The sequence below is a fragment of the Prionailurus viverrinus genome, chromosome A3 (genome assembly GCF_022837055.1).
Source record: "Prionailurus viverrinus isolate Anna chromosome A3, UM_Priviv_1.0, whole genome shotgun sequence".
Lineage (NCBI taxonomy): Eukaryota > Metazoa > Chordata > Mammalia > Carnivora > Felidae > Prionailurus > Prionailurus viverrinus.
In genome coordinates this window covers 122,682,112-122,706,951 of record NC_062563.1, presented here as the reverse complement: position 1 = coordinate 122,706,951, position 24,840 = coordinate 122,682,112, and the positions used below count along the sequence as shown (strand labels likewise).

The following is a 24,840-nucleotide window of genomic DNA, read 5'->3' as shown; positions in this document are numbered from 1 at the left end:
TGGTGCCAGTTATTGCTTTTTGAAAAAATAAATAAATAAATAAAATAAATAAAAAACAACAAAAAAAGCAAAGCAAAAAAAAAAATCTTTTAATACTTAGCTGACAGCTTTATCCAAAAGCGGGGAGAAAACCCTGGCCTTTCAAAACCACCAGATATATTTGTAACAACCTCTTTACTGAGTTCATGTATCTTCTTTATTGTTCTTCATAAACAGGCTATTGGATCTCTCCAGCTTGCAATGTGAAAAATGAAAGAATTTCCTCCCATCCATGCCTCTCTTATCTCATAATTGTTTTGTTCTGAGAGGTAGGGGAGACCCGTATAAATGTCTCTGCTATTTTATTTGTCCTCTCCAAGCCCATTCATGCTTTTCTCCAGGGCTTTTGACTCCTGTTCTGTTTCTGCCTGAACCTCTATCTGCTTACTGTTCTCTGCATCAAACCCTGCGAAAGTGTTTGAGATTTCATTTCAGAGGGTGATGCAAGAGAGATAAGAGTCAAAGGCATTTTACAGCCACTTTCAGCATGTCTGTGCTGGATACGCTGGAGGTAGAGGCACTTAAGTTGCTGCTCACCTGACATCACAGAGAACACCCTGGTTTGGAGCTGCGACATCCTCACGTTGTGTGAGCACTCAGCTACATGCCTCCTCCGATCTTTCCAGAGGGCCCTGCTGCTGGTTCCTTTGCCTCCTGCTGCTGCAGCTTGCGGGGGCCCCTCCATTTCTCTGAGCTCCATTCTTTCCAACCTCCTCGGAAAGCTGAGGGCCTCCCACAACAAGGATAGCCCTTTTCAAAGACAGACAGTTCTGAGAGCCTGCAGAAGTGGCCTGTAGAGGAGGAGGAGGTGGAATTTTGTGAATGTGGTTAATTGTCCTAAAGAGGGGGGAGATATGCACTTGAGGAAGAGGTCAGGGAACCGAGTCTAAAAGGGGGAGGAACTATTTACTAAAACCTGATTCCTTAATGACATGCAACAGAGCAGGTGCCTCCATCCTGAAGCCCTCTGTGAAAAGGCCTGAGTATTGGACTAGTTCCCTGTAAAGACTACCATGAACACTCGTTAGTCAGCTTTTCCGTGATAAGGCTGTGTAACAAATAATCCCAAAATCTCAGTGGCTTACAACAGGCATTTATTTCTTTTCAGTAATGGGTCTGTGAGTTGGCTGGACTCATTTGGGCTTGGATCAGGTCTGCTTTCCCCATGTCTCTTCATCCTGGAACTATGGCTACCCTGGATGTACTTACATCATGGAGTAGGCAGGAGCTCCAGAGGCTAAACAAACATTCAAAGCCTCAGTACACTCCCACTTCTGTGCACCCGGTTACATGGCCATGCCCAAAATGAGTGAGGCAGGTAAATATAAGTATATGCCATCCTAAGGAGGAAGAGAGAGTGAATATTGAGTGAATATTTGTTCAACAAGAATCCAGTCCACCACAATTACACACATGCAAACACACACACACACACACACACACACACACACACACACATACACATACAGGGCCAGAAACTACTTCAGGAATAGTAGGTATAGGAATAGCTTGCTCTTCCTACCTGCCCTGGGCTGGTTAGAACAGTCCAACAAAAACATTTCAAAATCACATTTATAAAATTGTTAATATTTATTTCTTTTTGAGAGAGAGAGAGCACGTGTGCAGAGGGAGACACAGAATCCAAAGCAGGCTCTAGGCTCTGAGCTGTCAGCACAGAGTCCGACATGGGGCTCAAACCCACAAATCGTGAGATCATGACCTGAGCCGAAGTCAGATGTTCAACTGACTGAACCACCCAGGCTCCTCCAAAATCACATTGATATATGTGGACACTTCAGACTGAAAGCAACTTTAAATGTCATCTAGTCTTACGTCCGCACCAAGGGAAGCTTTTAGTAACACCTCCAGTGAGGAAGAGATCACTGCCTTCCAGGCAACCCACCCTACACATACACTCTTCTTCTACAATGTGTCTGGGATATCTGTGTACAGCTCGTAGGTATCCTTAGGGATAGCCTTCCCTTCTCCAAGTGAAAGACCCTAAGTTTACTGTCCTCAAAGTCTGTGGTTCCAAGTCACAATTTCCCCTAGGCATGTGCCATTTTGTTAACATGCTACTTATGCTCTAACCTCAGCACTGTGCTCAGAGCTCCAAAGCTACAACATTTGTGTAAGCAGAGTGGGGAGGTCCTCCCCCTCATTCCAAGTAAGGATCAACCAGAGAATGACAGGTCATATGTCTTACTCAGATTGAGCTTAAAGTCACCTAGAGTCAAGACATTCTTACATGTGTTGCTAAACCGTTCATCAATCAACTACTTACGGGGTACTTATTATAAGACTTGCATCCTGCTATGCTGGGGATACAGTGATAAACAAAATTCACATACAAGGTCCCGGCTCTCCTGGAGGCTACCTGGAGAAACAGATAATAAGGAAATAAAGAGGCCAAAAAATAAGAAAATTGAAATACATACTATTAAAAAGAAAAGGCATTGATAACATGAGGAGGGAAAAGGGAAAGCTACTTCAGACAGTGGCCGGGAAGCTTCTCTGAAGAGATGGATTCCTGAAGCTTGGGGAGAGGGCTGGCCCAGAAGAGAGGGACCCTGAGGAAGCAGCTGGGCGGGAAAGGCCTGATGCAAACAGGCCAGGGCGACAGGTGCCTGGTGAGCAGGGAGGGAGGGGCACAGGTCGAAGAGGAGGGGTCAGCAGCTCTGGTTAGCAAGCAGAGAAAGGCGTGATGTGACCCGGACCCTGAGCAGCGTCTCCAGCCTCCCGTGTGCATGTATCTGTGCAGTCCTTTGAGGAGGGGAGGCCTGACGGGAGAACTCTACATTTGCCCCAGCTCAGTTTCTCGTCATTAATTGAGGCCAGCCCTTCCGCCAACAAGCCAGCTCTCTGTCGCCGCCACTCCCTGCCACCAACACGGGTCAGGCCAGGAGGAAATGTGATGGTAATGAGGCGAACCACAGAGCCCTCAGGCACATCACCTGAGGTAGAAAAGTCATAAGATCTTACAGAAGAAATTTAAGAGCAGGGACATCAGGAGCCATGATTTTCAGGACCAAACAGTACCTCTCCCTAAACAGCCAGCTCAATGGCTGGGGATAGACCCTGGGTGATGAGCAAAGCCACACCTTCAGGGAAATGCAAGGTGTGCATCCTCACGGGAGGACCCAGAGCCTGTGTGCAATCAGTCAAACGCCCCTGGAGTCTTGTCCAGGAGCAAGAGGACTGTGTGCCCCGCTTCTGTGCTCATGTCGTCATGACCACCTGCTTGGCAAGCCGCTGCTCTGCTGGGACAGCACTGCTTCCACCTTCTCCGGCAGCCATCGGCGTGGGCCACTGCGTGGGTCTGGCCCATACAGATAGGATGTGTGAGCCCAGAGGCTTACTGAGGAAGTGGAGAGTCCTTCAAGCGCAGCCCAGTTGTCAAAGGGCTTTGGGATCCAGACCCTCGGAGATGAAGGAGAAGCTGTCAGCACAGATAAGACAGAGGAAGTGCTGTGGACAGATTTAGACATCAGGAACTCTCCTCCACATGCACGAAGGTCCTCAGACACACTAGGGGACACCTGCCGATTTGTTACCAATGCAGGAAGCCCTGGGCAGGATTTTTTTTTTTTTTTTTTTTAGCTCATGGTGTAATTCCTGGGTTTGCATCAGGACACATATATGAGACACATATATATCTACCCCAACAGGCATCTTTTTTTTTTTTTCGGTGACTGACCTCCCTCAAGGAGCAAGAACTCCGGAGAAGGAAGTAAAGACAGAGATGCATACCTGGGGCAGACACAGCTCTTGCAGAGGGCAGTGGTACGCAATGCACTGTGTCCCCAAGGGACGTCCTGTGCCACCATTTGCCTTTCTTGGTCTCCTCTCCCGCCCAGCCTTAGAGGGACTCTGTCCTTCCTCATGTTCTATCCTTGTCCTTCCTAACTTCAGCCTCATGACCATAGCCAAATAACACAAAGACGTCAGCGGTCCGATCCAAATTATTGAGATGGGGGTGTTTCATGCTTATTATCCCCATTTCATTTTTCAGAGGGGAAACAGGTTTCCCATCAATGTGTAGAGCATACTCCTATCTTGAAAACCATAGATATTAATATAATGGGGGAGTGTTTGGACGTGCAGATGTGCGGAGGGGGAAATGTTTGAGAGATGGAGCACAGAGGATTTTTAGGGCTGTGAAAATACCCCATATGACACCGGAATGGCAGATGCCTGTCCCAATCCATAGAATGTACAATAGCAAAGTGAACGCTGATGTAAACCATGGGCTTTGGGTGATAACCATGTGTCGATATGGGTTCATTGATTGCCCAAATGTGCCACTCTAGTGGGGGGTGTTGATAACAGAAGAGGCTATGCACATGTAGGCATAGGAGGTACATGGCAAGGTTCTGTACCTTCTGCTCAATATTGCTGTGAACCTAAAACCTCTCTGGAAAAAAAAAATCTTTCTTTTTCAAAAGTCTGGCAGGTGTCTATCAGACAGTTTACAGTCACCTGAGTTCATTCATTCCCTCAGCCACTTACGGAGACCTTCTACGCGATACTCCTTACCAGAACAGAGTATCAGAATTTAATTAATTTAACATAAGTGATTTAATTTTCTTTCTTCATTCTCTCTCTCTTTTGGCATATCTGCATTTTCTCATTTTTAAAATTAACATATAATGATAATGAACCAAAGAGAAAGAGCTTCAAAGCAAGCCTCCTCCACCCACCAGCCCCTGCTTCCTTCGCCCCAGCTCTCACAACTCCAGCTAGGCACCCTGCTTGAGAACCTGCAGATTCCCACTGTAGCATTCGGCCCTGGAGTTGGCACACTGCTCCTGATCCTGGTAGCCCCTCCAAGCTCAGAGCAAGTCCCGCCCGGCCTCCCTAGCCCCCCAGGAATCCCCAGGGCTAGGATTTGGGCAGCTGTGCAGACCCTACCATCTCACTGAGGTATTATGGTTCTCAATTCATGCAGCACTGGAGAGGCAGCAAAGGAGATAAACAGAATTTCTGCTCAATGAGTTGATGATAATAATAAATAAGGCCTTTTCTCCGAAGACTTGAAATCTGTTGTCTCATTTCAATGCACAAAATTACTCATTTAAAAACTCCTCCCCACAGACTTGGACTAGGTAGGGATTAGTAACCGTTAACCCCATTTTGCAGATGGGGAAACCAGGGCCCAGCAGGAGCTGGGACTCCCAACCAGTGGCAGAGCAGGTGTCCTGACACCCCAGACAGCACCCGGGTTGGAGAGGGTGCTCTCACCACCTCGGGCTGGCACTGGAGCATGGGACCAGAGAGTCATCGCTGGATCTTCAAGAGCCTGTGCTGAATTCTCCACCTGTCCTTCTAGCTGCTTCCTTCCTCTGACTCTGAGCTCCCTGAGGACCTGTCCTCCCAAGACTGAGCAAAACTGAGGACATCTCCTTTGCCTCCCTCACATGGGATGTGCTCAGGACAGGGCCCCCCAAAAGCCCCAATGCTTGGTGATTGGTGATGCACGAATCGGCTGAACCCTAGCAGAATAATTTCTCTGGTTCAGGCTCTTCTATTTACCAGGGAGGCAGAGGCAGCCATGTGGCTCAGAGCAGGGAGAGGACATCTTTCTCCTGCTCTGCCTTTGACTGTCAGAGCTTCCAGCCTCGGGTAACCATGGTAATCACCAGCATTAACCACAGCAGTGACAGGAGCCTCAGCAGGCCAGCTCTGACCCACTCCCACTGCAGATGGCACACCAGCTTCCTGCAACGTGCAGTCCCCCGGTTTGCATTCTTGTACCCCTGCTGCCTGTGCCCGAGGACTGCAAAGGATGGTCCCTCTCCCAGACCCAGGGGTCGATGCTGGAGGGGGAAATGGACCCCAAGCCTCCTGCACCCTTCGCAGGGGCTGGGTCAGAAGTTTGGGATGTGGTCCAAAATCTTAGTGACCATGTCGGCAGTGGCCAGGGCCTAGGGCTTATGCTTGGGACACCCTGTTTGGTCCTAGCCCTGCCTCTAAAGGGTAGCCACCATCAGCCAGCCACTGTAGGTAGCCAGCCCAACCTGGACCTGTGGGGACCTCTCATGGCAGGGTTTAGGGGCATCCACAAACAATCTTCTGCTGCCCTTTACCTAAGGGCCAAGCCAAGAGAGCCACAGCAGAGCTGTTCTTGCCCAAATTTGGGGTCTAACCACCCCCACCGTGCCCATCAGCTCCACCAGCCCCATGTTGAGATGCTGGGAGCCAGCTCTCCTGTCTCCAGGTCTCTAACACCACCTCAACATCCTGACAGCCTGGCCTCACCTCATGTCCCCATCCTGCTCTCTCCCATCAGGCACTAAACTACTTTTCCAGGTAGCATAGAGCTGAACCGCTCTCCAGAACCCATGGGCCTGTCCTTTGCAGCCCTGAGGGCCAGACCAGACTCCGCACAGGGAAACAGAAGTGAGGCTCCCTGCGCTTCTCAGGTCTTCAAGTGCTGGGAGCGAAGGACAGCTTCTCTAGGGACCAGCATCCCTGCCCAAGGCCCCAGAGGTTTGCAAGAGGCCAGAGGCTGCATCCCTAGTTCAAGGGCTCTGCGAATGCCTGCCAAACAACGCTAAGGATTCTCGAGTCCGGCTGCTTCTGAGAAACCTTTAAATGGAAAAGGGCAAACGAGTGAGCTTCTCAGGAACCCCGAGCCCTGGCTGCCACCCGAGCCCAGTGCTGGGGACGGAGAACGACGTGGCACTCCCTCTAGTGGCAAACGTCCCGCACAGAGCCCGGCGTCTCGCCGGCCAGCCTTCCCGGCAGGGCCCTCTCCCTCTGGGACCGCGCGCGGCCCGCCCTTCCCCTCCCGGGGGCAGGCGGTGACCCGCTCAGCAGTGGGGAGCAGGGGCCCCTCACCTGTGCCCGAGGAAAGACCTCGCAGCGAGGGAGCCAGTCCGGCCTCAAAGCCACTCCCGCCGGGCGTTCACAGCTCCATCCCCTGACCGGGAGAGGCCACCAAGCAGCCCTCAGCCTGGGGCCAGTTCCGGAAAGCTGTGTGACCTGCCCGGGTCGGAGCTCTCTGCAAAACACGCGCCCCTGAGCCGCCAGCCAAGCCAAGCGCTCTCGTCCTTCCGGCGCGAACTGCGCGGGCAGCCCCGCAGGGGCCCCTGAGCAGCGTCTCGGGGTCTCCCGCGGCCTCCAGCCCTCCCCCTACCGCGGTGGGTTCTGGCGCCCCACCCACGCGGGGACACACAGTCATCTCTGTGTCCCCAGCACCGCGCACGGGAACCGTCTGTGGAAGTCACACGAGAATGAAGAAATAAAACAGTATTTGCTGTGGCGAAAGATGTTTCTCCACACAGAAGCCCCACAATACCCTCCCTGCGGCCAGGGAGTTGCGCTGGGTCTTGACTGCGAGCACCCTTTCCATAACCCCTTGCACCCTGCTCAGCTCCCAGACAGACCTAGCTCCTTCAGGGTGGAAGCCCATGTCTAACTCTCTCTGGTCAGGGTCCCCAGGAGAAGGCTGAGAGAACGTTTAGGTGGGGGAGGGAGGGGAAGGGAGAGGGGGAGGAGCTATTATTCAGGCCCAATCAAAGCTGCCGCCTGTAAACCCACTCTGATTGGCCTGCTCAGTCATGCGACCCTCAGAGAGCCAGGGGGGCTCTTACTATAATTTTATTAATCAATTTTAACAGCTTTATTGAGATATAATTCACATATCATACAATTCACCATTTAAAGTGCAATTCAACGGTTTTTGCTACATCCAAAGAGCAGGGCATGGACCACCACCACCAATTTTAGAACACTTTCCTTACTCCCCAAATCTTCATTACTCCACCGCCTCTAGCGGTCATTCTCCATGGCTTCCAACCATCCAGCCCTAGACGGCCACTCCTCTACTTTCTGTCTGCGTGCATGGCCTATTCTGGACGCTTCACATAAATGAAATCGTACAATATGCGTGGTCTTCGGTGACTGGCTTCTTTCACTGAGCATAATGTTTTCAAGGTTCATCCGTGTGGTAGTGTGTATCAGCACTTCATTTCTTTTTATTACCAAATAATATTCCATGGTATGGATAGGCCACGTTTCATTTATCCATTTGTCAGTGGATGGACATTTGGGTTGTTTCCACTTTTAGCTATTACGGATAATTTTATTTTTACAGTAATAAAAAGCAAAACTGCTTGATGCTTTCCCTACTTCCAAAGAGGATATGAGGTCGTTTACCATGAAAATGGCAAAGGGACAATAAAACCTAAGACTATTCACATGGACATTACTATTTAATTTTGAGCTTCCTCTGTGTGTCAGGCAGAGTGCTAGTTACTCTCACAAAACACTATCTGTATTTAACAGAAGTTTTTTGGCTAATGTTTGCATGATAATGGAGACCCAAGTTTAGCTTTAGACTTCTTAGTAGCCAAGGCAAAAGAAGAAGTACAAAAAAACCATACATTTTGGGGGCGACTGGGTGGCTCAGTCGGTTAAGCATCCTACTACTGGTTTCAGTTCAGGTCATGATCTCATGGCTTTGTGGGTTTGAACCCCACGACAAGCTCTGTGCTGGCAGTATGGAGCCTGCTTGGGATTCTTTCTCTCTCCCTCTCTCTCTCTGCCTCTCCCCTACTTGTGGTGTCTCTGTCACTCTCAAAATGAATAAATAAACTTAAAAAAATAAAGAAATGTACATCATGAAATTGTCCCATGGTCATCGCTGCTGGGTTGGAAACAGCTCTCTCATCGACTCTTCTAGAATTAGGAGAGCAGAGTTGCCTTCAGTTTTCAATCAGACATAAAAACTTTTTTTTCTTTTTTTCTTTTTTCTTTTTTTTTTTTCGCCTATTCTTGTTTCTCCCACTGTATACAGTTAACCACTGACATCATTAACATGAGTCTCTGGTTTACAGAGCACTTCCTTGCGTGATCTCTTTTAATGCAGTGTGGTTACCTGGGCAGTATTACCAGCCCCATCCTGTAGGTCTTTAGTGTTTATTCAACAAACACCTGTTCCAAGTTGAATACTATGCCAGGCCTGGGGTATGTGGTAAACAAGACAGATATGGCATTGCCCTCCCCAAAATCACGACCTAGGGAGGGAAACAGAGAGTGAACAAGAAGAAAACTAAGCAATTCCAAAAGGTGAAATGCTGTAACACAACCGGGAGGGAGCAGTGATGGAGAAGATCAAGGTGGACGGAGAACATACTCACCTGGAGCACTCAGGACAGTCCTCACTACACAGGTAGCTTTTTAGCTATGACCCTAAGAAGGAGCCAGCCACGTGGTCAGAGGGAACATGGTGTTTGCTACAGAGGGGATGGCATGAGCAAGAGCTTTGGGGTGAAAAAGAGGTGGTCCGGGAACGGGGAAAACCATAGCAACTGGATATGGGGGGGGGGGGGAGGGAAGGGAAGAGGTACCAGATAGGGTTGCAGAGATAACCAGGGGCAGATCAGGAATGGCCTTACTAATCAAGACAAGCAACTTGGCTGGAGCACCTGGGTGGCTCAGTCGGTTAAGCGTCCGACTTCAGCTCAGGTCATGATCTCTCGGTCCGTGAGTTAGAGCCCCGCATCGGGCTCTGGGCTGACGGCTCAGAGCCTGGAGCCTGCTTCCGACTCTGTGTCTCCCTCTCTCTCTGCCCCTCCCCTGTTCATGCTCTGTCTCTCTCTGTCTCAAAAGTAAATAAATGTTAAAAAAAAATTTAAGACAAGCAACTTGGGTTTTATTCTCAGTACAATAGGGTGAAAAGTTTTGGAAGAGAGTAATGGGACCCAATGTAAGTTTTGAAAAGACTGCTGTGTGCACAATGATTGGCGAGCAAGAGCAGGCGCAAGAAGCACTGATGGTAAGTCTTAGTGGACTTCAGGGAAGGGATACCTGCCACCGACAAGGTGACACGAGTCCCACTGGACAGAAGAGAGGAGATTCACATAAAATCTGGAAGTAGAATCAACCGGCCTCTCTGATGAAGGCGTAAAGAAGAGGACTCACAGACGGCTCCCAGATACGGTTTGTGGAACTAGGTAAACGCTAATGCCATCTTCTGACATGGGAAAGAGCGTGAGAAGAAAAGAGTGTGGGGAACCGGCTAGAGCTCAGTTAGAGACGTGGATGGTTTTAGAGGCTTATAACACCCATCTGGAGAAGCTATTGGACAGAGGAGACAGTCCTTCCTAGAGATGCAAATTAGGGACTGTCACAATAGAAGTGGCATTTAAAGGCACTGGGTATGGATGAGATCACCTGGGGAGATCTTTGAAGCTTTTGAAGCATTTCTTTATCCCTGTGCCTCCAGGTGCCAAAACAATAAGCCAATTCTGTCAGTTTCGAGGAGAAAAAAACTCACAGATGATTCTGGACATTTGGTGCTGTGTAAATAAAACAGTTTGATTGAGCAACTTTTTCTGCAGTCAACAACGGGTTTGTTTCCACCTGAGGACATAGAGATACACAAGCCATTCCTATCCCCCTGACCAGATGAGAGCAAAGGAGACCGGGACAGCTGGCCAGACTCAAGGTAGCAAGTGGGTTGGCTCCCCAACATGAGGGAAAATGTTCCTACCAAGCAGTTAGGTTGCATGTTAATAAATTTCCACTGCAGCAGAAATGATGTTACAATTCAAACATTACCAACCAGCAACGCACACCAGAATGACATTCTCTGGGTTTTAGGGAAACAGGAGACCGGAGCTCCATGGGTCCATACTGAGTACCAAAAGGAAGGAAGAAGCTTGGCCGGTTTTGACCATCCATATTCCCCCCGTCCCATCCCCCAAAATACACCACCACCATCATCATTGCTCTGCTAATGGAAGGCACTGGTTTTGCCCAATACAAATCTACAGAAACACTCCCAAGTTTTATTTTTTTGAAAAATAAGCATTTACTAAGAAATTTGACCATTGAGGAGAAATCTAGATATATTTCTAGATTTCTGAGACACAATCACATTGTTTTCATGATTTTACCAGAAAACTGAGGTGAAAAGAAAAAACCTCTCAAGACTCCCATTCCAGAGGCAAAGACAATTCCAACTTTCACTGTTTACGAACTGAACGCAATGACTCAGGCTTTTCTCTCTGTCACAGGGCCCCTGCCTTGAGGCGGGGTTGGGGGGGGGGGGAGTGTGGGCGGCAGACACAGGCTACAGAGGAGGAATTAGCAGAATTTGTTCAGATGTGGCTTTGTCCAATCATTTCTGAATGATGGGGGTGATCCAGATACAAATGAACTAGTGTCAGTTGGGGTTTGGTTGATGGAGGAAAAGAAAGACACTGTCACTACCCAGTCACCAGTTACTGACCATGACGATGAGTCGAGACCCAAGGTGGACAACACGAGAACAGAGGAGAAGAATACCCAGTCCTCGTCTCAGGGACACCAAAGAGCAAAGGAGGCTAAGACACAGGCAGGTGCAAAGTTAACAGCAAAGCCAGCCTGCATGCACGAAAAAGGCCAAGTCATTCAGAATCTGACATCACAGGAGCTCTTAGGGAGACAGTGCTGTGCAGGGCTGTGAGAGCAAGCCACACAGGGCAAGCTGAGAGGATGCTGGAGGACTCGGGAGAGGACAGAGGGTGCACCACCAGCAGTGAATGGGCCCGAGCAAAACTTCAAAGCTGCAAAGTAGGGATCTGTATGGGGGAGGGGGGGAGGGGTGGCTGTGGCAGCAGGGAGACCAGTGTAGATAAGACGCAGAATGGAAAGGTGGGGACCCAGCAGGCAGAGAGATAAGGTAAGCACCAAGGGGAGGGATAGAGGGGAGTACAGGCTTCTGTCCCCAGGCGGGATCCAATCTGATCCGAAGTCATATATATACATTTTCCCAGCCAGTGATCCCACCTGAAACCCCTCAGTAGGCCCACCTGAACTCTGTCTGGACTCCACATTCACTCTCCAAAAACACACAGGCCAGCTGGCTTAAAGTTGTAATGCATTTTATTAGAACTCAAACCTACTCTCCTTTGCCAAGCTTCAAATCATATAGACATTTTGGAGGAAAGAGAGAGCAGATTAACAAATTGTCTAGTAAATCCCAAAGTAAAGCCCAAGCCCCCTCTCCCCACTTTGATTTCCTAAGATAACTGATTCTCATAAAGCCATGGCATTCACTGCCCACTATTCATCTTTATTTTCAAAAATCACAAGGGGTATACAAAATGCAGGGTGCAGACTACCTCTGACTCTGTTTGGTGAAAGGTTTGCCCCCAAAATAACAAAAACATGTTATTTTATTAAAAAAAAAATTCAAAGTGTGCATGGTCCAGATTCCCAGTTTGAGTGCCCGTAAAAAGAGACTCAGAAATTTAGTAAATGTGAAACCTTATCCATTTGCCAAAATTCTATTCAGAATACTCACCAGCCCAGCTTTTGGCAGACTTCTGGGTTAAGAGGTCTGGGCCCATAGGAAAGCTGAGAGTGAGGAGGTGCCCCATGGCCTGTGGTCACTCACAGGGCTTGGCGGCAGGGCAGGCGGCAGCCACACGTAGGGGAAGAGGTGGGTGGGTGGGGGGTGCTGGCCTGGCAGGGCTGGAGCTGTAGAGACCTGACCCAAAGAAGGTGACTGAATTACTATGTCCCAAAGACTCATCACTCCGTGCTGATACGGATGTTATAAAGCGTCATGATTTTTTGGAAATGGCTCCCAATGTGATTTCATGGATCCAAGTTTTTTTTCCTCTTCCCCGCATCCCTCCTGCCGGGCTAGACAACGAAGCTGGTTGCCCAGTGAAGGTGGAAAAAGGCCTCGTAGAAGGTCGCAGAGCAGAGAAGCACCTACCTGAAAACTGAGGTAGAACCTCATCCGATGCTAGTGGAGGGGCTGGAAGAGAGAGAAAAAGTGCAGTGAGGGTCAGGCATGAATTTCTGGCTCTCTTTAGTGGTTGGAACCTCTGCGGGCAGAAGAGAAATTGGTAGGGTCAGCTGACAGGTGTGCAGGGAAACCCCAGCAACAGCAGCTTCCTCCTGACTCCCCAGGGCGCATCTCAGGAAAACCAGAGTGCCCACAGAAAAACCGTCCTTAGGCAAGGTGTTCCCCAAGGCACAGGGCAATAAACTAGAAGTGCCTGAGGAGTGGTCCAGGTGGCCCAAGAGAGCACTGCCTCCTCATCTCCCACTGCCCAAGGAATGTTGCATAAGGAACGGAGAAGCTTCCTCCCTCCAAGCCCCAGGGTCACTGGCCATGCTCTGCCTGAGCCGAGAACACAGACGACAAGTCCCCCACCCTCAGCAGTGGGTACTTCAGCAGTGGCACTGGTGAAGCCAGAGGCTGCCCCAGGACAGGTGCCCAAGCATGTCAGCCAGAGGCCTAGCAAGCCCATCAAAGCCAGAGATGTGAAGATGTCCTGCACCTGGGCACCGGGAGATGTCCTCCTGCCCACTTTCCTGGGCAGGAGGAAGAAGAGCAGAAGAGCCCACGTGGAGGGAAGTCACAGACCTGAAGGAGAGTATGCACTTTAATTGCTTTATTTCCTGGGGTGCAGGGAGGGGGCACTCTTCATACTAGAAGAAATCATGCTGCCTTGGGTGGGCAAGGTTAAAGACTGCTCGTACTGGGGGTGGTATTTGTCTTTTTGTTGCCATTACTCTTTTTCCCCGCCACTGGGAGGAAAGCAAAGATGAGACTGGTTCTGGAGGAAAACATTGTAAAGCCTACATTTTCCTGCACTTGTTAATATTTGGGAGTAGCATTTCAGCCCCTTCACCACCTACAGGGTCTAAAGGGCCCATTATGGACAGGCGCACACGGCAACAAAAATCTCAGGACTACGCCACTCGACACAGTCCCAGCTGTGGCGGCACCTCTGTCCCAATGCGGGCCCAGCTGTGGAAGGAGGACTCTGCCGGCAGCCACAGGCCCACACAGGGGCCCGGCCCTTCCCAGAGCAGCTCGCAAGGGGTGGGGAATGATGTCCAGCACCAGCCAAGTCTTCAGCTCAAGGAGGAGTGAAGTTCCAGGCTGGAAAATAAGAACAGACTCCAGGGTATAATCTGGAGAGACTAGCTCAAGTTTCCACAGGAAAATAGCAGCTCAGTGGGTCGTCCCACATGGGACATTCACAGCAAGATAACTTCAGCGGCAGCACCCACCCACTAAGCCAGGCTGGACCCCCAGGGAAACAAAGGCCGCTGATTCCCCAGTAGTGCCAGCCCCCTTGCTCTCCCCTTCCCCAATCTCCCACTGATGCCATAAGATAATGCATTCAAAAGCACATCGTAAACCGCAAAGTGCTATACTAAAGCTGGCATAATTATTAATATTAGCACTGGGTTGTCGTTTTTTTTTTTTTTTCTTTTCAAGGGAGAGAGAGATGCCAGTATTTGTGCATTGATAAATCATAAAAGGCTTCCTGCCTGAGCCTTCTCCCCTTGTTTCTTTGTCTGTGAACTACTCAATCCTACCAAATGAGTCCTTTTATTGGAGATGTTGTTCATCAGGGTGGACAAACAGCTCCTGCCTGTCCCAGCACTGGGGCCACGGGAGGCCTTTGTCAATACCTGCCCCGTGGGACTGCGCAGGACCAGAAGACATGCCACCTTTGCACTGATGTGGAAAAGAAGGGGTGAGCGGTGTGACTTTTAAGGAGACTACCACTCATCGCCCGCATGTGAACCTCACCCTGGAGGATTTTCAGTCAGTTTCTTCTCATCTCCTAACCCTGCCGGTGTCCATTCCGAGCTCCAGATGTGTTCAGTGAAACAGTGCTTGGCTGATCAGCTAGTAATTGCTCAACAGCCGATAGGCTCCTCAAATCCATAAATCAGTGCCTGGGCTCAAAGCCCAGATCTTGGAGGGGAGATGTTAGACTCCGAGGCAGGAGGCCTGAGTTCTGGTCCTTAATGGCCACAAGTTTCATGTGAGACTTTGGAAAAGTCCTCTCCCTGTTTCAGACTATAGTGTCTTCATCTATAAACTCAAGAAAGGGGATAAAAGAATTTTTGAGGGTGTGAACCCACACTCCAGGATTCCATCTATCCACCTGCTCGCCTGGACAATGTGAACAAAACAAACCCAGATAAAATAATGTCCAACAATTTAGCAAAAAGAACATCCCTATTCTTAATGAGATTCCAATGAGGTTAAGACTGATTTTTATTAGATTTTGCAAGTATTTAATGGTATTAGACTATTGTTGGTGGGATGATTAAAAATCGCGAGTGAAATGTAAGTAAATGATTCATTTAAGTCTGGATCTAAAGAAGTAACAGAGCCACCAGAAGGACCAGAGTGTGGCCAAGCAGCGGAGACAAGGGGCTGGCAGGAAAATGGGTCCCGGGCGGCAGGGAATGCACCGTGAGCCTTTCCATCTGCAGCCTCGAGAATGAGAACAAAGAACAAGTGATGAATCCAGGTCTTTGAACCCTGATGGTGACCAATACATGTGTATCTCTGACTCACATGGAATCGGAATTTTCAAAACCTTACAACACAATTAATAGTAAATTCACAGTCAGCATATTTTCACTTCGAGTGTTTGATGATTTGAAATGTCCTGCCTTGGCTTACTTATTCTTCCCATGCACATACATGCACACACTCCTTAATCACAATAGCACAGGGCCGAGCAGCTTCCCAGACTCTCCCGTGGGACGTCACAGCATAACGTTTGGAACATGGCGGGGTGCTCCATTTCACAAGCGTTAGCAATGATGTGATGATGATGGCGGCGGTGGTGGCCGTGATCACAACGATCACAAGGAAAATAGAGAACGTGAATCGGGGAGACCTAGCCTGGATGAGAAATCAGGGAGTCCTTCCCTGAGGGGGTGACATCTTGACAAGCAAAGAGGAAAGAAGGGCCCCCACCTCCACTTGCAGGCAGACCAGCGTGGCTACAGATTGGCTGCCAGAAGAAACTGCCATGGTGTGATCCTAAGTTTGTCGGGAGCTTCTCCCAGCAGCTGTCTCTATCCACGCTTTGAACTTCACCCCTTCTTATTGAGTGTCTAGCCTCACCTCACCTTTCCAACCTGCATCTCAGCAATGGTGAATGTAGGATCCCCTGGAAACTGATTTTAGAAACAAATCTTCAGTGTGAGTTTGTTTTCAGGGAATCTGTCTCTTTCTCTAATAGCAACATATTTAATCATGAGCAACCCCATGAAGCTAGTAGCATCAGAATCCACACTGAACATGTAAAGAGGCTGGGGCAGGCATGAACTGGATAACTGAGTGCTCTTTTAAAGAAGAGGAAACTGGCACATAGGAAGGCAAAACACCATGCCCATGTTCATGTAACCTACAGTAATTTGCAGGACTGAGATATAAACCCAAGTCTGTCTATCTCCCAGGACTGGGTGTTACAATAGTGTCTCACTCTCAATACACTTTATTCTAAGGGTATGAGGCTTGCCCACAGAGCTGTGAGCTCTACAAGGTCAAAAACATTACCTGTTTTGTTCATTGCTCTATCCTGTAGCACAGGACTTGGCTAGGGTGTTAGGTAGCACCTCACCAAATATTCATTGACTGAGTGAAGAAATGAGTGAATGAATTCTGTCTCCTTCAGGAGGTGCTAAAGGAAATGAAGGGGAACGTGTTTCTGTGGTGCTTATACATATATGAAGGAGAAAGATGGTTGAAGCATGGTTTTTAGCAACTCAATTAGGAGAGATTTAAACAAGAAACAGCAAGCCCTTCAAGTATTCATACACAGGGTATTCCATAACACTTATTGGTATTCTACATGATCAAAGAGGCTGGGAAGAAAACAGGGGATGGTAAGATACCCTAGAGATGAATGCAAAGGAAACTACTGTCATCCTTAAGCTGGAGGGACAAAGAAAATCCAGAGTCACCTGAGCTGGGGGCTGGGGTCACCCAACAGAGGCTGAAAACCACAGTGAGCCAATCATTGAGGAGCTGGGGCCGCGACACTTGCAGCCTCTGCCAAGCACTCTATCAACTCAAGGCAAAGGGAAAAGGAGGGAAATGCATAGGCTTCTCCCTTCTTGCCTTCAGTCTCCCTCCAGTGTCTCTCTTTGACGAAACCCAAGGGAAGTCCGCTGACAGGGGGGCCTCAGAAAGCAGCCATGTCAACATCCCATGATACACAGCTGGACAGGGGATGGAGGAAACAGGCTCTGGGGCAGCACAGGGGCTAATCCTAAACCAAAGATTTTAAAACTATCTCTGGGCAGAGGAGAGGTTAATCTTCTTCGTAGATTTCTTACAAGATGGCAGACCCGGGAAGAACAGGAGGGAGACATTTGGAAGAAGCGTGAGAAGCAACCACCTCTCAGTGTGGAATCCCTGGCTGAGATAGTTGAAAGATGCAGGTTTGGTGGGGGGTGAAGGAGGGGGGCTAGCTTTAGTGTGAGACGTTTTCTCTCATTCACATGAGGGCGCGGCTTCCTGGGAGGCCCACTGCCAAGGGTGCCTGTCTGTTCAGGAACACAGCCTCCAGCTCATCCATTCAGCCCCCATGTCCCAGGGAGAATGGCCCCTCAGCCATGAGACTAGTTGATTTAAGGGAGTGAGCTCTGTGGTCTGAGTAAGGATCCACTGTTCTGATCAGTCTAAGTGTCCTACTGTTCCACAAAGGATTCCCCAAACCAAATCATAGAAGACAGATTGACTACCAAGGCTACAAGGACCCTGTGAGCCCCTGCATGATCCCATCCCACTCCCCACCCCTACCTCATACTCTAAATAAAGTAATTGAGGGCCAGGAGTTGAAAGAGGCTTCACCATGGTCATATTGTGATGTAACAACAGAGTCAGAATATCAGCTCAGGTCAGGGTTCACAGAAGGGCCAAAAGAGGCATGATGTATGGTGTGTGTGTGTGTGTGTGTGTGTGTGTGTAAGTTTGAAATGGAATGCCTCACACCAATATATAGTGAAAGATGGTAAGCTTTATTTCACAAAGAATCAGTGTTAGAGTAAACTGAGTGATCTGATTGAGAATGATCATACTTGGCACATTAATCTGAATTTTATTTTTTTTTAAACATTTTTTTTCAACGTTTATTTATTTTTTGGGGGGACAGAGAGAGACAGAGCATGAATGGGGAGGGGCAGAGAGAGAGGGAGACACAGAATCGGAAACAGGCTCCAGGCTCCGAGCCATCAGCCCAGAGCCTGACGCGGGGCTCGAACTCACGGACCGCGAGATCGTGACCTGGCTGAAGTCAGACGCTTAACCGACTGCGCCACCAGGCGCCCCTGAATTTTAAAATACAAAGTGGTTAATACTTACAAATTATATTCAATAGAGCTTTTTTTTTTAAGGTTTATTCCTTTTTCAGAGACAGAGAGACAGAGTGTGAGAGGGGGAGGGGCAGAGAGAGAGGGAGGCACAGAATCCGAAACAGGCTCCAGGCTCTGAGCTGTCAGCACAGAGCCCAACGCAGACCCGAACTCACAGACGGCGAGATCATGACCTGAGCTGAAGTCGGACGCTTAACCGACTGAGCCACCCAGGAGCCCCCATATTCAATAGAGTTTTATAATTTATTGTTGAAGGTGTTGAAGAAGCCAAAAGACCTTTTCAGCCCCCAGTTGGCGGTGTCTCAAAACATGCAAGAGATAGTTAATGTGCCCTGGCCTTGGGACATGTCCTGGAAACCACTTTTAAAAATAAATCTCTAGGGAGTGCCTGAGTGGCTCAGTCAGTTGAGCTTTCAGCTCGGTTTTGGCTCAGGTCATGATCTCAAGGTTTGTGAGTTCGAGCCCTGTGCTGACACCATGGAGCCTGCTTAGGATTCTCTCCCTCCCTCTCTCTGCCCCTCCCCCACTCACTCTGTCTCTTTCTCAAAATAAATAAACTTTAAAAAGTTAAAAACTAACAAATCTCTAGAGGGGTTTCCAGTAGGCCTCGGCTGCTAAAACTGGGACAGACATGCTATTCCTGGTCAGGGTTCCTGTCCCAGTCTTGCCAGGCGGTAACTGCGGTAGGAAGAAGGAGGTGTTAGATGCGCTAGCTCACCTCCACTCTACACTACAGTCTTATCTCAGCTCAGAATGAACTATATGCCCAGCACCACCAGGCTCACCAAGGACGTGGACAAAAAGCACTTGATCTTGCTTCGAGACGGAAGGACACTTATTAGTTTTATAAGAAGCATTGATGATTTTGCTAATTTAGTGCTACTTTTCAGACTTTGGAGCATATTTATTGGGTAAAAAAGTACAGTGATATTCCTCAAGGGATTTTTGTGGTCAGAAGAGGAAATGTGGTCCTACTAAGAGAAACAGACTTGGAAATGCAGAGCGATACACCCCGCCAGCAAGTGTCCGTTGAAGAAATCCTGGGAGAACAAAGGGTAGAGGAGCAGACCAGGCTCTGAAGGATCAGGGTCTCTCCATTCCTCAGGCAGATACCCTCAATGAGCATTAAGTCAGTTAGTTTCTCAGAGGCTATTGCTCTTGGGGAGAAGGGGCAGTCACTGAATGAAAATGACATCTGGCCACCTCACACATTTGACTGGAAACTGTAGAGTTTTGAAAACTCGTTTTTATTTTGATTCTTTCATATGTGCATCATGAAGAAATCATGTGGATTTTTCCCCCTTTTTAATGGCAAGACCATTGTTTAAAAAAAAAAAAAAGTGGCTGGGGCACCTGGGTGGCTCAGTCGGTTAAGCGTCTGACTTCAGCTCAGGTCATGATCTCACAGTCCGTGAGTTCGAGCCCCGCATCGAACTCAAACCCCACTGTCTGTGCTGACAGCTCAGAGCCTGGAGCCTACTTTGGATTCTGTGTCTCCCTCTCTCTCTCTGCCCCTCCCCTGCTCAAGCTCTGTCTCTCTCTGTCTCAAAAATAAATAAAAACATTAAAAAAAATTTTTTTTTCAAGTGGCATGGGCTCCTTTCACACATCACTGTGGAGCCAGCAACTACTTCTTTATATTACTCTTCTTGTCCCATATTAGCATTACAGGAGACATCCTTTATTATTATTATTATTATTATTATTATTTTGAGAGACAGAGAGTGCAAGAGCCAGCTGAGGAGGGGCAGAGAAAGAGAGAGAATCCTAAACAGGCTCCACACTGTCAGCACAGAGCCTGATGTGGGGCTCAAACTAACAAACCATGAGATCACGACCTGAATCAAAACCAAGAGTAGGTCGCTCAACTGACTGAGCCACCCAGGCACCCATTAGGAGACATCCTTCATTTGCTTGTAAATAAAATATGAATCTCAAAATTCAAAAACGAACAAACAATAAATCTCTAGAGTCTTTGACAGAGAGCAACTATAAAAGCTAAATATATTGCATAAAATAGCTGTTAAAAGTCATCAGAGATTAAAAGCAGGCAGGACTTTAGATGCCAAGATTCTGGAGAAAAGGGAAATGCAGTGAGTAAAACCTAAGTTTCCCTCATGTTTTCCCTTCCGGGCATTTGCCAGTTCTCAAGGAGTAGCCAGAACATACGGAACCCTTATCCTGGAGAAAAAGCCTGTATAGAAATAAGCCAGGCATTCTGTATTTGATTTCCCCTCAAGGAATTTTCTCATTCCTAAGCTTTCCACATGATAGGCAAGCAGCCAAGAAACTAAGCAGTAAACAGCTTCTAAAAGGCTGAAAAACCAGTCAGAGTTTGAGCAGTCTCCAAGTGCTAAGGAGAAAAAATATTGATGTTTACAGCCCACCAAAGAGAAGACATTGCCATGAATAACCTAGATTTTTATTGAGACAGATGAAGGATTATACCCTAAGAGACAAGACAAGCCAGGCAGAGACCAGCCCTCACAAAGCCTGAAATCCAGCTTCAAAGTATCTCAATTCCTGATAGGATCAAGGTGTTCTGCCTGCTAGGAAAAAAAATTCCTTTCCAAAGGAAGACAAAATTATCCAGACCCTCAGTAATTCTTCGTTCTCAATATCTAGCATTCAATCAAAAATTATACAGCTTGCTAGGAAATAAAACCAAATTAAAAAACAAAAGACTGTAGAAAAACATATAGGTGACCCAGATACTGTAGTTATCAAAGACTATAAACCTAGCATTAATATATTCAAACAAGTAGATGGAAAGATAGAAACCTGGAATCCATTCTAAAAGAAGCAAACAAAAATTCTAGATCTGGGAAATTTGATAACTAAAACTAAGGGCTCAATAAATAAGCAAGAGATAGGTTTAACAGCAGATTAGACACAACAGAAAAGAGGATTAGTAAATTGGAAAATAGATCAGTAGAAAAATATTCAAATTGAAACAGAAGAAAACAGATTAAACACACATATACATATATATATACACAAAAAGAGGGACAGAGAAAGAAAAAAGAAAGAGGAAAAGAGCATCAAAGATACAGTGAAAACAAAGATACAGTGAAAACAAAGATATAGTGAAAACAACCCGCATGTGTGGAATTTGAATCCCAGAAGAAAGCAGATGGGCCAGGATCAGTATTTGAAGAGCCAAATACCAAGAATATACAGATTCAAGAAGCATTAACAAACACAAGCACACAAAATCAAACAAAACTGCACAAAGGCACATTATAGTAAAGCTTCAAAAACTTAAAGATAAAAAGAAACATCTTAAAATAGTCAGGGGAGAAAAAAATTCAACAGGAGCAGTAATAAGACCCATTGTACACAAACAATAGAAGGCAAAAGACAATAGAATGACAGAGCTAAAAGGCTGTGGAGGGGGAGGAAGTAACTGCCAGTCTAGAATTCTACATCCAGTGGAAATACCCTTAAAAATGAAGACAAATAAAAATGCCAAGCAAATAAAAAATAAGAAAATGCATTATCAATAGATATACATGAAAAGAAATACTAAGGGAAGTTATTCTGATAAAGCAATCCCACTTGGAAGAAAAGTAATGCAGAAAGCAATAGAGAGCACCATATGTGGTAAATATAAGAGCAAATCAAAGTGAGTATTGACTATTTAAAACAACAAAAATTATAATGTCTTATGGGATTTCAAATATATAAAGAAGTCAAATACATGACCAAAACAAGAGAAAAGGAACAATGGAGTTGGGTAAATGGTATTAAGGTGTTGTAAGGTCCACATATTGTCCAGGAAGTAGTAAAATTATTAACTGAATAGTAGATTCTGTAAAGGCATATGGTGTATTTATAGCAGAGTTAGGCAAATTATCGCCCACATCCAAATCCAGCCCAAAGCCTATTTTAAACAGCTTGGGAGCTAAGAATGGTTTTGCATTTTTATTTTTTAATTTTTTAAGGTTTATTTATTGATTTTGAGAGAGAGAAAGAGAGCAGACATGTGAGCAGCGGGGGGAGGGGCAGAGAAAGAGAAAGAATCCCAAGCAGGCTCTGCACTGTCAGCACAGAGCCTGATGTGGAGCTCAAATTCACTCACTCACAAACCATGAGATCACGACCTGAGCCAAAATCAAGAATCAGACGCTTAACCCACCTAATCCCCTAACCCAGCTTTGCTACCCAAGTGCCCTGGTTTTGTATTTTTAAAGAATAGTTGAAGAAGGAGGAGGAGGGAAAGAGGAGAGGGGGAGGAAGGAGTCAGAGGCTGTGTACGTCCCTCTACACCTAAAATATTTACCATCTGTCTCTTCACAGAAAAAAAAAAGTATGCCTACCCCTGCCCTAGGGTAACACTCAATAAATAATAAAAGAATTTATAACTAACACGCTAATGGAGGAATTAGAATATTGAAAAGCATTTTATGGGGTGCCTGGGTGGCTCAGTTGGTTAAGCGTCCGACTTCAGCCAGGTCACGATCTTGCGGTCCGGGAGTTCGAGCCCCGCGTTGGGCTCTGGGCTGATGGCTCAGAGCCTGGAGCCTGTTTCAGATTCTGTGTCTCCCTCTCTCTCTGACCCTCCCCCATTCATGCTCTGTCTCTCTCTGTTTCAAAAATAAATAAACGTTAAAAAAAAATCTTTTTTTTAAAAAGAAAAGCATTTTATTAAAAGAAGGCAGCAGAAAAGAAAACAAGAACAAAAACCAGATAAAGCAAATTTAAAACAAATAATAAGATGATAGAATTAACAGCAAAAAATTTGGGAATTTGTTAAACATAAGTGGACTCAATTATCCAATTAAAATGAAAAGACTGTCAGACCAGAAAAACAAGACAAAACAGCAAGACCCAACTATATGTTGCTTATGGAAGACAGACACATAAATATTGAAAGTCAATATGCCTAGGAAACACTAACCAAAAGAGAGCTGGCTTATCTATACTGTTATCAGACAAAGCAAGAGTTTAAGGCAAGAAGTATTCCCAGAGATAAAGTGAAGCATTTCACAATAACAAAAATTCAATTCAACAGGAAGATTTAATAATACGAAATGTGTATGTATCTGAAAAGAAAACTTAAAACATGCAGAGCTCAGACAGAACTAAAGGGAAAAACAAGTAAATCCAATAGCATAGTTGAAGATTTCAAATCCATTTTCAACAACCGATAGACTAATCAGACAATGAATCAGTCAAGATAAAGGGGACTCGAACCGCCTGATAAACAAACTTGACCTTGTTTACATATGTAAAACACTGAACCCAACAAGAGCAGGATTACATTATTTTTTAAATGTTTATTTATTTACGGGGGGTGGGGGGGAGGAAGGGGCAGAGAGAGAGAAAGAGAGAGAATCCCAGGCAGGTTCCATGATGTCAGTGCAGAGCCTGATGCAGGGCTTGATCCCACAACCCCAGGATCATGACCTGAGTTGAAATCAATAGTCAGACACTCAACCAACTGAGCCACCCAAGCACCCCAGATTACATTATTTTCAAGGGTTCATGGCACATTTAACAAAATAAACCATATTCTGAATAACAAGGCAGATGTCAATAAATTGCAAAGGATTGAAATTAAACAGAGTATGTCCTCTTAATAGAGTGGGAAAAATCCTAGAAATAATATGAAACACTTAAAATCCTCAAATGTTTGGAAATTATTAAACAACACTTCTAAATAACCCATGATTCACAAGCCAAATCAGAAATTAGAAATTTCCATGGAAATTAGAAAATACTTTGAACTGGATAATAATGAAGAAGAAACATGTCAAAAATTTATAGCATAGAGCTTCAACTAAACCTAAGGAAACAATTTAGGCCTTTAAATATATATTTTAGAAAAAAATAATGGTGGAAAATCAGTGATCTAGTGACTACCTCCAGGAGTTAGAAAACAACATCAAATTTAAGGTAAATTAATTAGAAGGAAAGAAATAATAAAGATATGAGCAAAAATGAAATAGAAAAAATATAGAATAGAGAAAAATAAACTAAGTCAAAAATTGGTTCTTTGAAAAGAATAATAAAATTTACAAATCCCTGGAAAGATTGATCAAGAAAAAAAAGAAACACACTATTAATATCACTAATGAAAAAAGGTGTCATCCCTAGAAATTCACATAGTCATCAAAGGGGCAATGAGAAAATAACTACAAATAACTTCATGCCAATAATTTTATAATTTAGATGAAATGGACAAATTCTTTTTATAAAATCAAAACCTGAAAATATTGACACAAGAATAATTAGAAAGTCTTAATTATCCTATCCACTAAAACTAAATATTGCATTCCCTTGATTCAGCAATTCTACTCTAATAGATATGCCTACCTAGGTGCACAGAAAAATGTGTAAAAAGTGTTCATAGAGGGGAACCTGTGTGGCTCAGTTGGTTGAGCGTCTGACACTTGATCTCAGGTCATGATCTCGTGGTTCATGGAATCAAAGCCCATGTTGGGCTCTGTGCAGACAGCATGGAGCTTGCTTGGGATTCTCTCTCTCTCTCTCTCTCTCTCTCTGCCCTCCTTTACTCACTTTCTCTCTCTCTCTCTCTTTCTCAAAATAAATAATCTTTTTTGTTTTGGTTTTTAGAAACGTTTATAGGGACACTATCCCTAATAGATAAAAACTAGAAAAAAACAAAACAAAACTAGAAACTACCCCAAT

The 24,840-nt window shown here is 46.2% G+C and overlaps 1 long non-coding RNA gene and 1 pseudogene across 1 annotated transcript; one reads left to right on the top strand and one right to left on the bottom strand.

Moving 5' to 3' along the window:
- Positions 1-697: 697 nt before the first annotated feature.
- On the bottom strand, positions 698-2,419 carry LOC125161613 (uncharacterized). Its single transcript, XR_007150695.1, has 3 exons — positions 2,324-2,419; positions 1,249-1,379; positions 698-830 (listed from the first exon to the last, which is right to left on the bottom strand). It is a non-coding gene; the product is annotated as an uncharacterized LOC125161613 (long non-coding RNA).
- Positions 2,420-18,939: 16,520 nt separating this feature from the next.
- LOC125163038 (U6 snRNA-associated Sm-like protein LSm1) lies at positions 18,940-19,315 on the top strand (annotated as a pseudogene).
- Positions 19,316-24,840: the final 5,525 nt, after the last annotated feature.